This window comes from Furipterus horrens, unplaced genomic scaffold (assembly GCF_987537825.1).
Source record: "Furipterus horrens unplaced genomic scaffold, mFurHor1.1.pri manual_scaffold_11, whole genome shotgun sequence".
Classification (NCBI taxonomy): domain Eukaryota; kingdom Metazoa; phylum Chordata; class Mammalia; order Chiroptera; family Furipteridae; genus Furipterus; species Furipterus horrens.
Genome location: NW_028327181.1, coordinates 99,796,963 through 99,812,797, shown reverse-complemented (window position 1 = coordinate 99,812,797; position 15,835 = coordinate 99,796,963). Strand labels below are relative to the sequence as shown.

At 57.5% G+C, this 15,835-nt stretch overlaps 1 protein-coding gene across 4 annotated transcripts in view; it reads left to right on the top strand.

Moving 5' to 3' along the window:
• Positions 1-4,255: 4,255 nt before the first annotated feature.
• Positions 4,256-15,835, top strand: part of TBC1D16 (TBC1 domain family member 16) — a 50,454-nt gene continuing 38,874 nt past the window's right edge. For all 4 annotated transcript variants that reach the window (XM_090290792.1, XM_090290791.1, XM_090290790.1 and 1 more), the window contains exon 1: positions 4,256-4,327. The gene's annotated coding sequence lies outside the window, so the exon portion shown is untranslated. The remainder of the gene's footprint in view (positions 4,328-15,835) is intronic.

Below are 15,835 nucleotides of genomic sequence, written 5' to 3'. Positions count from 1 at the left end.
CCTAAATAACTCAGGGCCCTCTGAGAGCGGGGTGCACCCGTGTTCCCACCTGGCCGCCCACACTTGGCTCCCCGCAACTGAACGGAGTCCGTTCTCCGGCAACGGACACCCTGCTGGAGTGAGTCCCAAAGGTCTCCAGCTCCTAGTAAACACAAGCCCAGGACAAGCCATCCCTTGGGGAACCTCACCGTGTCGCCTTCAGGATTCCAGGCCTCCTCGCCTTCAGCAGTTGGGTGTCCTTCCGGGTGAGACCTGGTTGCAGAGAAACAGTGTAAGAGCTTCACACAACAGCACCGTGTCCTCCTGGATGTCTGTCTATCTAGGCAGCTACTTATGAATTATCACATTTGTCAGTGCCTCTCACCTGATGGGAGGGCAACGAGAAGGTGGCTCCATGAGTGAATGAGTGAAACATACAACTATTGAAACATGAAAGGAACAGCATGAGTAGGTCCCACCAGGAAAGTCACCGGAAACATATTGTGTTTGTGACAAAACCGGGGCAAAGAAAGTTGCAGGACATTGCAGACAAGGGACAAATATCCGTAGAGTCTGGGTTGGGCAGGACAAGAATATCCTGATTTACAGATTTAAACTTACTATTTTTCTAATTAAAAATACAAGCTCAGACTTCCAGCCAAGATGGAGGCGTAGACAGACACGCTGCGTCTCCCTCCACAACTAAGAAGGAATACAACTACCTCAAAACTAGAGACAACCAGAAGTTCCAGAAAATCAAGCTGCATGGAAGCCCAGCAAACAAAGATATAAAGAAGAAATGCTCATCCAGACAAGTAGGAGGGCCGGAGCCGGGGCGGAGAGGACTCAGTGTGGTGGTGGCAGCAGCGGCAGCAGCGACAGGCTGGCAAAAAGCACAGTCAAACATTTAAAAAGTCGGGAGGGACACTGGGGAGCGTTCCCAGCTCCTCACCAGACCACTCAGCTCACAGTCCCAGCACCGGGGAAGATCAAGCCTCATTGCTTCTGACTGTGCAGACCAGTGGGGGTTGGGGCGGAGGCAGAAACTGCTCGTCTCTCAGCAGAGTCCGCTTGTTTGAAGGGCGCCCACGATCCTAGAACATCCGCAGACCCACCCACTCTGGGAACGACGGCCAGGGCAGCAGCTAGAGGGGCGCCAGTCTGGTGCGGAAGTAGGAGAAGTGCCTGGAAAAGGGGTGAGTGCTGGGCACACAGCATTGTTCCCTCTCGGACCCCTCCCCACACACAGCACCACAATGTGGTGAAACAGGTCACCTGTACTGATGAATCCCTAAGGCTCTGCCCCTTACAACGTAGCAGCTGTGACAGCTCTGCCTGGACACGGCGGCAAACACACACAGGAGCCTGTCAGAATGAGGAGACAGAGAAGTATGGCCCAAAAGACGGAACGAATCAAGGTTCCAGTGGGAGAACTAAGCAACGAGGAGATAGCCAACCTCACAGATGAGGAGACAGACAACGTAACAGATGCAGAATTCAAAACACTGGTGATAGAGATGCTCACAGGCTTCAGAGATGTGCTTGAGTATGGCAAACGCATAAGGGAGGAAGTGAAGTCTATGCTAAATGAAATGAAGGAAAATCCACACAAAACCAAGGGTGAAGGGAAGGAAACCGGGGTTCAAATCAATGATTTGGAACATAAGGAAGAAAAAAGCAGTCACCCAGTGCTGAATGAGGAAGCAAGAATTGAAAAAATGAGGAAAACTTCCCAAATTTTGTGAAGGAGATGTACATACAGGTCCAAGAAGCACGAAGAGTCCCGGGTGAGCTAGACCCAGAGGGGACCACACCAGGACGCATCATGATTGAGATGCCAAAGGTGAAAGATAAAGAGAGAGTCCTGGGGGCAGCAAGAGAGAGGCGGAGAGTTCCCTGCAGGGGGATGCCTACAGGACTATCAGCCGATTTCTCAGAGGACACTTTGCAGGCAGGAAGGGACAGGCAAGCAGTATTCAATGTGATGAAAAGCAAGGACCTACAACCAGGATCACTCTATCCAGCAAAGCTATCATTTAGAATGGAAGGGCAGATGAAGTGCTTCCCAGACAAAGTGAAGCTAAAGGAGCTCATCGTCACCAAGCCATTATTATATGAAATGTTAAAGAGACTTATTTAAGAAAAAGAAGATCAAAACTATGAACACTAAAATGACAACAAACTCACAACTATCAACAACTGAATCTAAAAAATAAAAACAGAATCCAACTAAGCAAACCAGAATAGGAACAGAATCATAGGTATGGGGATCATTTGGAGGGTTATCAGCTGGGAGGGGGAAGGGGGAGAAATCGGGAAACGGTGCAGGGATTAAGAAGCATAATCGGTTGGTACAAAATAGACAGGGGAAGTTAAGAATAATATAGGAAAGGGTGAAGCCAAAGAACTTATATGCACGACCCATGGACATGAACTAAGGGAGGGTAGGATTGCTGGAGGGAAGGGGAGTACTGGGCAGAGGGGAGCAAAGGGGAAAAAAATTGGAACTACTGTAACAACGTAATCAATAAAATATACTTTAAAAAAATACAAGCTCATTATTTTTTTAACGGTCAAACTAAAACAGACATGTGTGAGACAGACAATCAAAGTCCCCATGACTTGCCTCTCCTTCTCAGGGTGACCAGTGGTAACAGGAAGAGAGCCAGGGGCCCAGTCTTCCAAAGGCCTTCCTGTGAGTGCAAACACTCGCCAAGCTGGCGCTCAGGCTGCGTATCTGGTTGGCATTCATGCTTCTCGCTTACTGGGACCCGGACTTAATTCCACGCCAGTACTCTGATTCCCACACCAGACCCACTTTTTTTTTGACACAGTACAGAGTGCCTCAGGTAAAAGGCAAATTCTTTAAAATAGTGTCTACGCTTTTAAGCGAAGCATAAGAGACGGGCCTGGTGGCAGGACCGTTCCCAGACTACCGTCTACCTGTGCGCAGGTGGCTCGTGTCCTCCCTCATGGCTTCCTGACTCAGGGACCCCCTAACCCAGGGAGGAGGAGGGATCGCGCTCACAGGAGGGAAAGGAGGCTGGGCGGGTCTCCCGCTCCCGGGGCCACCGCAGGAGCAGCCCCCGGGGACGCCCACCCCGCTTTCGCCTGGCTCCGGCTCCGCAGCAGAGGCTGCCTAGTGCAGCGGTTGCCATGGTTACTGCCGGGCCAGTGGGTCCCGGGTTTAGGGAGGGGAGCGTGTAGAGCCACAGGAAAGAGAGAAGGTACGAGAGAGGACAAAGGGTCGCTGAAGCGAGAGAAGGGGCGCGCATGGGGTGGGAACGGCCCCAAGAGTGGGGATGGGAGGGGCAAAGGCGGGAATAGGGGGGCCAGAGGGGAAGGGGCGTCCTGGGGGCTACGGGGCAACTATGGAAAGGGGGAGCCATGGGGGCCGTTCGGAGATCCGCGGTCTCTGGACCCCGCTTACCCGCCGGCCCCGGCACCGGGCTCCGCCATCTCCCGTTGCTAGGCGACGCCGTCAACATCCGGCCGGCTGGGACCACGCGCGCGCGGCGGGCAGCCTGAGCGCGCGGCCATTGTACCGTGTCTCCGCCCCAGAAACACAGGCTAGCTAACTGTAGATGCATCAAAGCGTCCGTGTGACTTCTCCGTCGTCCTCTCTCGGTCCGAGCTCTACCCCACCTGGCTCGGTTTCTGTAAAGCGACAATCGTGTCCTCGCGCGTCCACCCGGGAAACTCCGATGACCCAGGGCACCGCGCGGGGCACCCGGGGACCCGGGGCCGCTAAGTCCCCAGGGTGGCAGGCGGAGGTGGAGGTGCGAGGACCCCGGAGCCTCTGCACCTTCGGGGGTCCGGGGAGTCCAGCTTGGCGCCCGCCCATCCATCTGCAGATCTGCGGGTCTCGGCGCCCCCTCCGCAGGGTTCCTGCGAAGGATCCTCGGAGAAGGGGTATCCGGGTGCCGTTCCCTTCCTGGCCCCAAAATAGAAAATAAAACAAATCCAGAGATCCGGATGGCGAGGGCGAGAGTGCACGTGGAATATGCCCCAGGGGCTCTCGTTGCGGCAGAGTCCAGGGCCTGGGACCTGTCGGGGGTGGCGAGGCCCGGAACTGAGGTGACTGGGGCGGGGGACCTGGGGCCAGAAGGCGAAGTCGACTGGGGCGTCGCCAGGTTGGGCACCAGGTCGGGCCGGGACCCGCATCGGGCCTAGGCCCTCTGAGAGCTCCGTTGGGCCGAGGGCGGGGACCGGGTTGGGCCGGAGGCGGGCCAGGGGCCGGGCCTTGTCGTGCGTCCCCGCCCCGCCGCGCCTCACTAGCGGCGGCAGCGGTGGTGGCGACTGCGGCTCCCGGAGCCGGCGCGAATCCGGCCCCCGCGGTGGGATCCGGGTGGGTATTGGGGCCCGACCTAGGGCCAGGGGGGCGAGGTCCGCTGGGCCCGCGGGGGACCGCGCGCGGCGCCGCCTGGGCGGGGACGGAGTGGGCGCGTGGGCCTGCAGCCGTGGGGCCGGGAGGGGCCAGGGTCTGGCCGCAGCCTCGAGAGTGCAGGCCCCGAGCGGGGACCGGGCGGCGCGCAGGCGCTTCGGATCGCGCGGGGCGCATTCTGGCGACCCCCTCCGCGGCGATGGGGGCGCCCCGGGCAGAGAGTGGGCCTCGTTCCGGGACACCCGGTCCCCGCCTGTCCGGAGCGGCGGACCGGAGGACGAGCGGTCTTTGTCTGGCTGGTCCGAGCCCGCGAGTGAGAAGTTGCAGGGGCCGCTGTTTGCGGGTGCAGCCCCCCGACGTGTCCACCCCGCAGCGCAAGCTGCCGGCGTCCGGCTCGGGCGGGGGTCTGGCCACGCACCTCATGTCAGGAAACTCACTTCCCTGAGGCCCAGGCTCTTCCCCTGGTTCTTTCCTTTAAAAAAGGCGAGCAAGTGAGAAGAGCAGAAACAGGGAGAAAGGGAAAAATAGCAACGTGAGTGCTAAATGTAACCTCAGGGCCCTGCCCGGGCCTGGAAGCGCTGTGGTTCCCACGCTGGGAAGCTGGCGTCCACGTGGGCCACCACCTAGTTCAGGTTCTACTCAGACAGAGGACAAGACAGGCCACTCTCTTTCCTGGGCAGGGGTTTGTTTCGCTGTTCCCTCCGGCTGGTGGGGGGCGTGGGGGGTGGCCAGCCCCCGACCGGTCGCTCTGCATCTTCCTTCACCTCTGAAGGCATTGGTGCTTTTCTGTGGAAAGAAGAGGTAACTGTTCTCTAAAAAGGCCGCTCCACCCGCACGTTATTAAAGGGCCTGACCAAAGGCCCAGGGTCAAGAATTCTGTTCCAAGTCTGCCATCCCCTGAGCAGAGAAGTTTTTAAAATCTGCATGTTAGTTTTAGAAATTCCTCGTGAGAAACGTTGACATTTAATGGGTGAGGACTAGACCATGAAGCTTTGACAAAGGAAGGGTTATTCACGTGAGGAACGCCTTTCCACAGTAACGATAAAGCTTGTTCCCGGGCACGTGTGTGCTGGTGCAGGCACCCTTTTGTCCAGCACTCGTGGGCCTCTGGGAGCCTGAGTGGCTAAAGGAAGTCCTTATCAGGGGGACTTCTAAATCCGCCGGCAATGATGCGTGTTGTGTAAGTGGCTTCTGATATTCATGCTTGAGTTCACTTACCCCACGAAACAGACCCATAAAGTCAGGATGGAGAGTATCCCCTTTTTCCAGACAGGAACACCGAGGCTTAGGGAAATGACTTCCCCAAGTCCATGCAGCCGGAACTCGGTGCCTTGGGCACAGGACGACCCAGCTCCTTAAGAACCCCGCTGTCCCACGGCGTCCCCTCTGTGACCAGCCCCCGTTGTTCACAGGTCCACACGCCCTTCTCCCTCTCATGAAGACGGGACTGCTCAGTAACATGCGAGGGAGTGGGGCCTGACCCCGCGTCGCCCTCAGCGGCATCTGAGACGACAGCCAGGGCCTTTGCACAACCTGCCCCGACGCGCCGGCCTCCCCGCCTGGGATCTGGGCGGCTCGGTGCAGCAGCTGCAACATGACGTCCCAAGCATTGGTATTGGTTGGTCCCTGTGCCAACCCCGGTGCGCAGGTCCGGCTCAGTGCCTCTGGGCCTCAGTCTCTCTATCTGTAAAGTGGAGCTAGTACCACTGCCCGCAAAGGCCCTTTGCCACGATTCAAGTATCTAGTTCCGGGCACATGCTAAGGGCTTGTTACTGTTTATTACTGTTGTTATTAATGACCGTGGTTTGCATTTCTAATGAGATGGGCAGAAACCTGTGGGTTGTGTTTTTTGATTCTTTGTATGTGTGGTCCATGAAGTAGAAAGCTCATCATAAGCAGGAGTGGGAGTTGCCATTTAGGTATATTTACACTCATTTTCGTAATTTTGCAGGGGGGCTGGGTCCCTGCTGGCTGGTCCAGGGAACAGGGCAACCAGGTTGCCTGGCAACATAAATCTTGAGTAGAGATTTCCCCTTGTCTCCCCGCCACCCAGCTGAGCGACCTAGATTTTTTCACCAGCTTGAATCCTCTTTTGTCAGAGCAGCGACTCCGTTTCCTAGGACGTCAGGAGGATGGCGGCTGAAAGGTGAAGCAATTACAGCAGCAGGGGTGGGTGTCACGGGTGAGCATTGCCTCGGCTGTTGTCCGCTGGACAGCGGGGCCCTGAGGAGCGCCGCCGGCCCGAATTACATTGTTTCGTTCAGTGCCGTTTCATTGTAACATTGATTAGTTGCCGTCGGAACTTAACTGGTGTTTGCATCCATTAGCTGCCGGTGCGATGAGCGTCGTTGCCGGTCATGGTGCTTCATGTTGCAGAAGCTAGCCGTGGCGTCTGGGGAGGACACACTGTGTTCGTCGTCTGTTAATGGGTCCCGGGCACGGAAAAGGAAAAGGTGCGCTCTCCCCGCCAAATTCAGGGAAACGGGGGAGGGAGTCGGGGGAGGGAATCTTCCCCTGTTCACTTCGGTGGCGGTTTTTCTATGCTGTTGGCCACCTGTGTGTCCTTCGGGCACCTGGCCTTGCATCTGTAACAGAAGGCGTTTGGTGAGCTGTCTGAGAGCTGGCGTCGGGTCTGCACCTCCGTAGCCACCCCCAGGGGAGGAGAGGAGCCGGGCTGCGGGAGCTCTGGGTTCCGTGTCTGGCCGCGGTTCCGTCGAGCAGAAAGCACGAGGGAAGGGTGGGAGGACCCCAAATCGGTCGTCCCATCCGGGCGGCCACCTTGGTCCGGCTGAGCGTGAGCCCGTCCAGGTGTTGGAAGTGATGTATGAATCCGCCTGACGGCAGGCGCAGAGACGTGGCTTACCTTTTCTGTGCTCTTCCGGATCGGTCGCTGTAGAAACTGTGGGAGCGGGTGTGCCCAGGACCCGGGCCACGCTCCTTGCCCACTTTTCCACACTGAGTGACCCTGGACTCAGCAATCTGATAAAGTGCTCATTATACCCGGCATTCTGGAATTGGGCAGAGGGCATAGTCAGGTGTCCCCTGGTGCCCCTTGCTTTGCAAGTTCTGTAAGTAACATGCTTCCCTTGGGCAAGGTCAAGTGTGCTGCTTCCAGGGGTGTTCTCACTGCTGCCCACCCCTGCCCCCCATTAAGTTTCTGCTCTGCGGCGCGGTAGCTGCTCCTTTACCACCGACAGTGAGACCCTCTCTGTCCTGAAGCCTACGGGTGCGATAGAGAAGTCGGGCACCCCGGTCCCCTTTGGGGCCGGGTGTTGGTTTCCTGGCTGGATTCGCGCTTTCCCTTGCCTTTGGGGCTTAGTCCTCCCTCGGTCCCGGGTCCTGGCTCTTTAAGGTCGGGTTCATCGCCCAGGCCCCACTTTCTTGGCTCTTTGGGGGAAAATGGTATTTCAGTTGAAGGGGCACTGAAGTCTGGTCGCCAGGTCTCCCCTCGCCCTCTTTTCTTTGCCTGTCTCGTCCGGTTACAACCTCGCAAAGGTCCCTTTCTCGCGGCAGTTGGATCAAAGCTCCAGCACGGGGCTCTACACCATCAGCTTCGTCCCTTTGTTTTATTATTTATTTACTTATTTTAAAGATTGTATTTATTTTTTTTTTGAGAGGGGGGAAGGGAGGGAGAGAAGCATCAAAGTGTGGTTGCCTCTCACACGCCCCCAACTGGGAACCTGGCCCGCAGCCCAGGCCTGTGCCCTGATTGGGACTCAAACCAATGACACTTTGGTTCGCAGGCTGGCGCTCAATCCACTGAGCCGCACCAGTCAGGGTGTTCCTTTTTTTTAAATGCAAGTTGTCTGGTCCTCAGGAGGCCCAGCCCTGCCCCCAGCAGCCCTGTCTTTTCCATGTGAACCCGGCAGCAAGTGTATTTCTTGGCTGCAGTCATCTCAAAACCTGACACGAAATGCAGCTGGAGGGGCCGGGAATCATCTCAGGCCACAGGGGTAAAGGAGAGCCGCTCCCCAGGCCGTATCACCTGCATGATTGACAGCACTGCGCCCTTTGAACCGAAGCTGCGGGTTCCCTGGAGACCATGGTCCTTGCCATGGGTGCCTGGTCCTGGGGAGGGAGGGGGAGCGGGGCCCCACCAGGGTGTGTTCGCAGCAGGTGTTCAGCGGGAGGGAAGGTCCTGTTGGCATGTGTCTGGCTCCCACTTACCTTGGCATCACCTTATCCCCGGTCTTGTTGACTGGGCTTTGAGGGCAAAGCAGATGAACCGGTTTCTGCCGGCCACGTGCCTGGCGCTCAGTGGAGCAGTCTGACAAGGACAACGCTGGGGAGTAATCACCTCTGGACTTCTTCCCATGACATGTCCCCATAGGGGCCCCACCCCCACAGCCTCCCTGCCACCCCGGCACTGCAGTGGGCAGCTGCCAGGACGCCTGTAGGCCGTGTCCTGTAGGTGTGTGGCAGCTGCTGGCTCCACGACGCGCCGGGATCACGTCTGTCCTGCTGACCGCTGTATCCCAGCACCTGACCCAGGGTCCCCAAGGCAGGGGAGGCGCAGAGCAGAGAACAGGAGGAGTTGGGGCTCCCCGCAGCTCTAGGCTGCCATATCTTTCCAGGAAGGTTCCGGAAGAGACGTTTGCGGCTTAGCTCCTGCTTGCTTTCCTGTTTGGGAATTGGTGGGGCTCCTTCTTCCAGGACAGGAAACCAAGGCTTTGGGCCGAGGGGGCACTGAGGACAGGCGCTGGCCTTTGAGCGCGTAGCGGTCCTCAGTCCTGTCCAGAGGCTCCTGCGGGTCACGGGCCCAGGCTCTCCTGTCCCGGTGCAGGCCTGGGTCCTCACCGGTGGCTTAGAGGGCTCTGAGGACCAGTGGGGTGGGGGTAGGGGATGGAAAACCTCCCCAAGGCAGAGTCAGCTCTTGACAGTGCCCTCGGTGTGGTGTGGGCAGAAAAATTGTCCCCAAAGCTGTCTACGTCCTAATCCTGGGAACCTGGGAATGTGTTAGGTTACATGGCAAAGGAATTAAGGTTGCAGATGGAACTAATGGTGTTTAATCAACTGACATGGAGCTGGGAGAGGGGCCTGGAGTCCCCAGGGGCCTGGTGTCATCATCACAGGGTCCTCGGGAGAGGACGAAGGGGCAGAGTTGGTGTCGGAGTGACGCGGCGTGAGCAGGACCGGGCTGTCCTGCTGGCCCTGAGGGTGGAGGCGTGTGGGCGCTTCTCGAAGCTGGAAGAGCAGGAAGGCAGGCGCTCCATTGGAGCCTCCGGAAGGAGTGGGCCCGCTCAGTGCGGCCCCCGGAGCTGGAAGACAACAACCTTTGGGCCACTGGGTCTGCGGGGACTGGGCAGAGTGGCCGCAGGGAGCCGCTCCGTGTGGGATGGGAGCGCTTTCCGAAGGCGGCCACACAGGACTTGTCTTTTCTGAGGGGCGTCGCTTTGTAGTCTGGGTCTCGTCCATCCCTGGCTTTTCAGTGACTCTCTTTATCTAGCAGGAGTCTCCTTCCGGGTGTAAGTCAGCAAATCTTGGGGAATGGATGTTGGGTAATAGCCGTCTGAGCTTCCCTGCTGAGTTACAACAGCCTTGGCCTCCTCTGGGCCATGTGTCAGCGGCCGCGTGGCCCCAGGACAGAGGCGGGCACGGTGGTCCACAGCAGGCCCACGCTGCCGGCCCCAGCCCCGCGCAGGGCCCAGAAATAAGAAATCTGCTCCCCGGCCTGCCCCCGCGGGGCGCCTGCGGTTCCTGCCCTGGCTCCTCTCTGCGCAGCTGCCGGCACTCGGGCAGCCACAAGCCTCTCTCCTCCTGGGACCAGACAGGCGCGCTTCGCAGCCCCCCTTCCCGCACGTGGACCAGAGGCCGTGGTTCCAAAGGCCGCTCTGACCCTCAAAGACGCGCGGGTTAACGCGACAGAGCGCCTCCCTAGCCGGGGGCCTCTGCAGAGAGTTTTTGTTTCATTAGAGGAGGCCAAGCGCGCTTTCCTTTCAAATTGTGTAACACCCTGTTTTGCAAAACCCTGGCCGCGCCCGGCCGCTGCGGCTTGGAGCGGCGCACTGCTAACGCGCAGGCCCGCTGCCTTCGGGGGCGCAAGCCCCGCGCGGGCACTTCACTCCGGGCCTTAGAAGCCGTTGCCGGTCCGTTTCGTTCGCCCTCGCGGGCGCCCTTTCTCTGGGCCAACGGCCCGGTCAGCGTTGCCACCCTTCCCACGAACAGAAACCAGGCCTCGGGACTTGATTGACGATGGCTTTCTGGTCAACACCGGATAACAGGAACTTTAGAGATGGCTTGGCCTCGGGACCTTACAATCTAAAATCAGCAAGACGGTGATGGGCGTAACCATTTTTAAAATAAAAATGTTAAGGACGCATTCGAGGAGAGATTTTTTATCATCACGGAGCCCTCGATAGAGAGCTGTCCGTCTGCTCTCAGATGCGGGGAGAGGCTCTGCCGTCGGCGCCACGCGCTCTGAGCCGCTCCGGCTGCTGCTTTGATTTCAACGAGCCCTGAGTCCTCACACGAGGTGGGAGGAGCCGACGGAGCTTCCCGGCCGCAGGCTTCTCCCCGGTCCCTTGTAGCTGATTTTGTGTCTTAGGATCTCTGCTGAGGGCGTTTGAAGGCTGTGCAAGATGTGCCCTGCCCCCAGCTCTATTCCCTGACGGGAGACTAGGTCGCCTGGTTCCCAGGGACACCCCGAGAGACGGGAGGGGACAAGCCCACACCAGACCAGGGGAGCTGGAGCCCAGGAGCGGAGGCCAGGGTGGCCTCCCAGGGCCTCTGTGCAGGGCAGCTCCTGGTCCCTCCTTCGACGCCACGTCCTGGGTCACACTGGGCCGCATGCTTCCTGCTGCTCCCTGTGACAGGGGGGCTGCTGGGCAGGGACAGACGGCTGCAGCCCCATCCGCCCAGCAGCTGCCCCTAATCCTGTTTAACATCCGGCTGGTGAGGAAGTACCCCCTGAGCAGCTGTGTCTGCGGGTCACAGCCCAGCCCGAGGGGTGGGGGTGGGGCTGCCTCCTGTCTGAGCCCCGCCCCCAGCTGCCTTCCTCCGAGGGTGGGGGCGTGGTTGAGTCCCGATCTCAGCTGCGGATAGTCACCTGGGCAGCCCTCGCCCGGACCTCCCAGGTCAGAAGCCCAGGGTCTGCCTCTGAGTTCCGTGACGGCCCTGATCCGGAGAAGCCGTGGGAGCTTCAGCTAATGGCCGTCCCAGGGCTGGGTGCTGCCGGGCCGCTCATAGCCACCGTGGTCCCCAGGGGTGCCCTGAGCTGGGGGGCCGAGGCCTCCTGCTAACCCGGGAGGAGGGGCTGGCCCAGCTCGGCTCTTTGGGGCCTTATTCCTCCTGTCCCCTCTGACCACATGGGGATAAGCTCGGATTCAGGTTCACCAGCTGGAGGGGGAGCTGCCGAGTTAGGACGCTGCCAGCTGCACTGTGGGAGCTGAGTGGAATCTCACACGAGCAAGGAGCTCACGGCCACACCAGCTTGCGTGTGCCCCCCCTCCCGTGTCACAGGACACGAAGCTGTGGGAGGGCGCGTCCTGCGGAGCTTGGTGGCTGTGGGCCCGTGAGGTCGCGTGGACGAGCAGTCCTTGTCCCTCCTGGCTTGGGTGGCTGTGAGGAAACCTGGCAGGACCACTGAGTACGAGTGCCCTGGACCGTGGGCCTCACATCTGCGTGGCTTGAAGCCAGCTCTTTAAGTTAAAAAAAGTTTTAATTCCTTGCCTGAGGACATGTTTATTGATTTGAGAGAGAGAGAGGGAGGGAGAGAGACATCGATCTGCGAGGGAAACATGGATCGGTTGCCTCCAGGATGTGGGGACCCAGCCCACAGCCCAGGTATGTGCCCTGACCAGGTGTGCACAGGACGACGCTCCAGCTGACCGAGCCGCCCAGCCAGGGCAGGAAGCCGGCTCTTTAAACAGAAGAAAAATGAGGCAGGAAGGGGGTTCCAGACGGAAACGGCCGCAGGGCTGGGGACGGGGCCGGTAGGGTGCGTTTGTAGGGCTTGCTCAGGGCTCATTGCTTTGGTCCTAATGAGGCGCCTGGGCTGGCGAGTCCCCCGAACTGCCAGGTGGGCTCCTGCCCCTCTGATCAGAGGCCCCTGTGTGTGCCCGAGGCTCTCCGTGGGCAGGGGGTTCCCTGGGGACAAGGGTAAAATGACCTCCCCTCCTACTTCTCGCAGAAACACGCCTGTAACAAGGTGTTCTCCTTAGAGCGTGTTGACAGTGGGAGATCACGGGTTAACATGTGTGTCCATCACAGGTGCAATGTGGGAGAAGCTGAGAGGCTGTGCCCAGAGCTTGGGCCAGGCCATACTGGTCTCTGGGTCCCAAGTGAGGGGCCCCCCTCTTTTAAAATTTCTAGTAAGTATTCTATAACAAGCCCCCAGTGTCATCCATCTAGAACAGATGTCCCCATTTCTGTCTGACAAATAGCTGCACACATCAGGCCACATGGACCATTCGATGAGCTGGTCGATGCTGCAGAAATGGACCCTTTGAATTGGGATTTTTGAAAACTCAGAACTCCTTCACTGGAAATTGAACTTATAAGGAAATGTAAGCCAATGATAAATGGATCTTCGGCTCAGGAAGGATGATATAAAGTATAAAAGTAATAAAAAAGCAGATCGTTAGGGAAAAGTGACCACCAATCTCACTTCACAGAAGTTTAAGACGTGCTTCAAATAGATAATACAATGAAAAGGCAAACCACGAATTAGGGAAACACGGGCAGCAACTGCGGTGGAGGATGAAGAGCTTCGCTATGTAAAGAGTTTTCACACATTAACAACGAACCCAGACCCCCGCAGAAACATTGGCAGTGCGCGCCAGCAAACAGGGCCCGGGATGGATACAAACATCTAAAAAACAGGACAACGTGTTCAAGTGAACCGATGACCAGAAAACCGTTTTCCCAACCAGACTGGCAAAGATTCAAACCTCTGGCAATGCTGGCGCCTTTGGGAAACCCACGGGTGCTGGGTGTCCGAGGCCCAGTTTGTCCAGCCAAGACACGGTGAGGAATTCCGGGAACGACCCTGAGGAGGTAGGGAGGATGCAGATGGAGCTTTGTGTATAAAAATGCGAGATCAGTCACTGAACAGCCGCTCCCTGGAAACCAGACGGCAGGCCGGTTGAAGAATGATGTGTCGCCGTCTTACGCATGCAGCAGGGAGGTGGAGGGGTGGCGTTTTGAATTTTTAATTTGCTACTAACACGGTGCGTTTGTTTTCTGTGGTTGCCATAGCAAAGCGCTACAGACTGGGCAGCTTAAATGACAGATTCGTTGCCTCCAAGCTCCGGAGGCCGGAAGTCCAAGGTCAAGGTGTGGGAGAGGCTGGTTGCCTCTGAGGGCTCCCAGGGAGGCTCTGCTCCCAGCGCCTCTCCTCGGCTTGTGGTTGGCCAGCTTCGTATCCTCCGACGTGGGTGTCTGTCTCCAGTTGTCCCCTTCTGAAAGGACACTCGTTGCACGGGGTGAGGACCCACCCTCATGACCAAATTCTGACTTGAGTCCTCTTTGAAGACCTGTCTCCAAGAGGGTCGCAGTCTGAGGTCCTGGGGTTTAGGACTTGCACATGTGAATTTGGAGGGCGGGACACACTTCAGCCCCTAACACCCGGGAAATGGCTTCACCTGAGGATACGTTTATTGATCTGAGAGAGAGAGAGAGACGGAGACATTGCTGTGGCAGAGAGACATCGATCAGTTGTCTCCCGTCTGCGCCCCTCCGGGGATCAAACCCGCAACTGAGGTACATGCCCTGACCGGGAATTGAACCTGCAACCTTCTGGTTACAGGAAGACGCTCCCAATGACCGAGCCGCCCGCCAGGGCTGGGAAATGTAGTTTTGAGATGAGTAAAGGCAGTTATGACGTAATCCCAGTGAGGGGCGTTTCCTGTTGTTTGTGTTTTAAGAAAGGCAATGAAGGGAGTGGGAAATACACAAATATTTTTGGATTGTGTGATTGCAGGGACATGTGGTCTTTTTTTATACTTCTGAGCACATTTCATGATTTTTTTTAAAAAAGCTTTAAGAAGTTGGTCAAGGAATCTCCATTTCTAAAGAGACCAGAGGTTGGGGACCAGGTTATAGGCTCCCAGACAAATAACTAAATTTAAAAATAGATGAGAATTGCCTGAAGAGAGCAAATATTTGTGGCTAATGTTCCGCAGACAGGCCCGGATCCCCAAAGGCGCACTGTCTCCCCAGAACCATCTGGGCTGGAGCCGCGTGGGGCTGCCCCGCCCCCCTGGGTGGCCGCAGTTGGTAGGAGCCGGGACTTCGCTGTCGGAGGACAGAGGTCCCCGCCCCAGGGTTCTCCAATCACTGAGTGACCCCAGGTGCCCTGAACCTGTTAACTGCTTTGCAAAACTGCACTTCTGGGGTGCCATTTACAGAGCTGGGACGAGGGTCACATGGGACGGTTTGTGGGAAACGCCATATTCCGCACACTTGTGATTTGGAACCTCCTTCAAACCTTCCGGCACATTCTTTTAATTATCTTCACTCAAAGATGCTGCGGTTTGGGGAACCAGCAGAAACTTGTTGGCAGCCCGTTCTGGTGGTCATGGAGATGAAACTGAGCCGTGCCATCGGGGGCCCCAAGGAGGGGGCCCCGCCACCCCGGCCTCGCCCGCCTCAGGCCACCGGCAGCCACGGAGCACCCGGGATGTGGCTGTTCTGAAATGCGGTGCGTTTGAGGGCCAAGCACACCCCAGACTTCGGAGCCCTAAAGAATGGGACAGAGTTCATCAGGAATTGTTTTGAGTTGATGACGGGCCGAAGTGACATCCCCGGGCTACCATGGGCCAAGTAAAAATAAGATCCACGTCCCTCGTTTATTTTCCCTTTTTACAAACGTGGCTAATGGGACATTGGAATTGCTCACGCGGCCCACACTGTGTCTGCAGGGCAGCACTGGCCTAGGAGAGGGGCTCGTGGCTCGTTAACGGGCTGTAATTCTGGAAGAATTCCTGAATTTTAACAATATTCCAGACAGTGGGATTATCGCTAGGAAAAGGGAGCGGCTTTTTCAGATGATTCTTTGGGAAGACAACACATTTTGATGTATGACGTTTTTAGTTTCCTAGCGTGGCCGTCCTCTGTCCTAGCGTGGCCTGAGGTCTTCAGAGTGGGACCACAGGTTAGCACAGCACGGCGGGAGTTGGCAGGAGCCTGATCACTTTGCAGGGCGACAGATGATCGCTGGACTTAGTGTGGTGACCGCATCGTGAGGGGTGCAGATGCTGAGTCACTGTGGTGCACCCCTGAAACTCACTCACTAGGAATGCCGAGTATCCTTTCATAGAAAATGTAAAGAAAACAGATAAGGGACGGACACCCTGGACTTGGAGTGGCCCGGGAGGGTCGGCAGAGGTGATCTGGGTCGAGAGGAGTGGCCCTACCCGAGGTGCCCAGAAAGTGGTTGAGCCAGGGGCCGGCTGTTTTGTCCCCAGGGCACATCTGCAATGTCTGGAGGCGTATTTGGTTGTCCTACTGGGGGTGGGGGGTGCTGGTGGCATC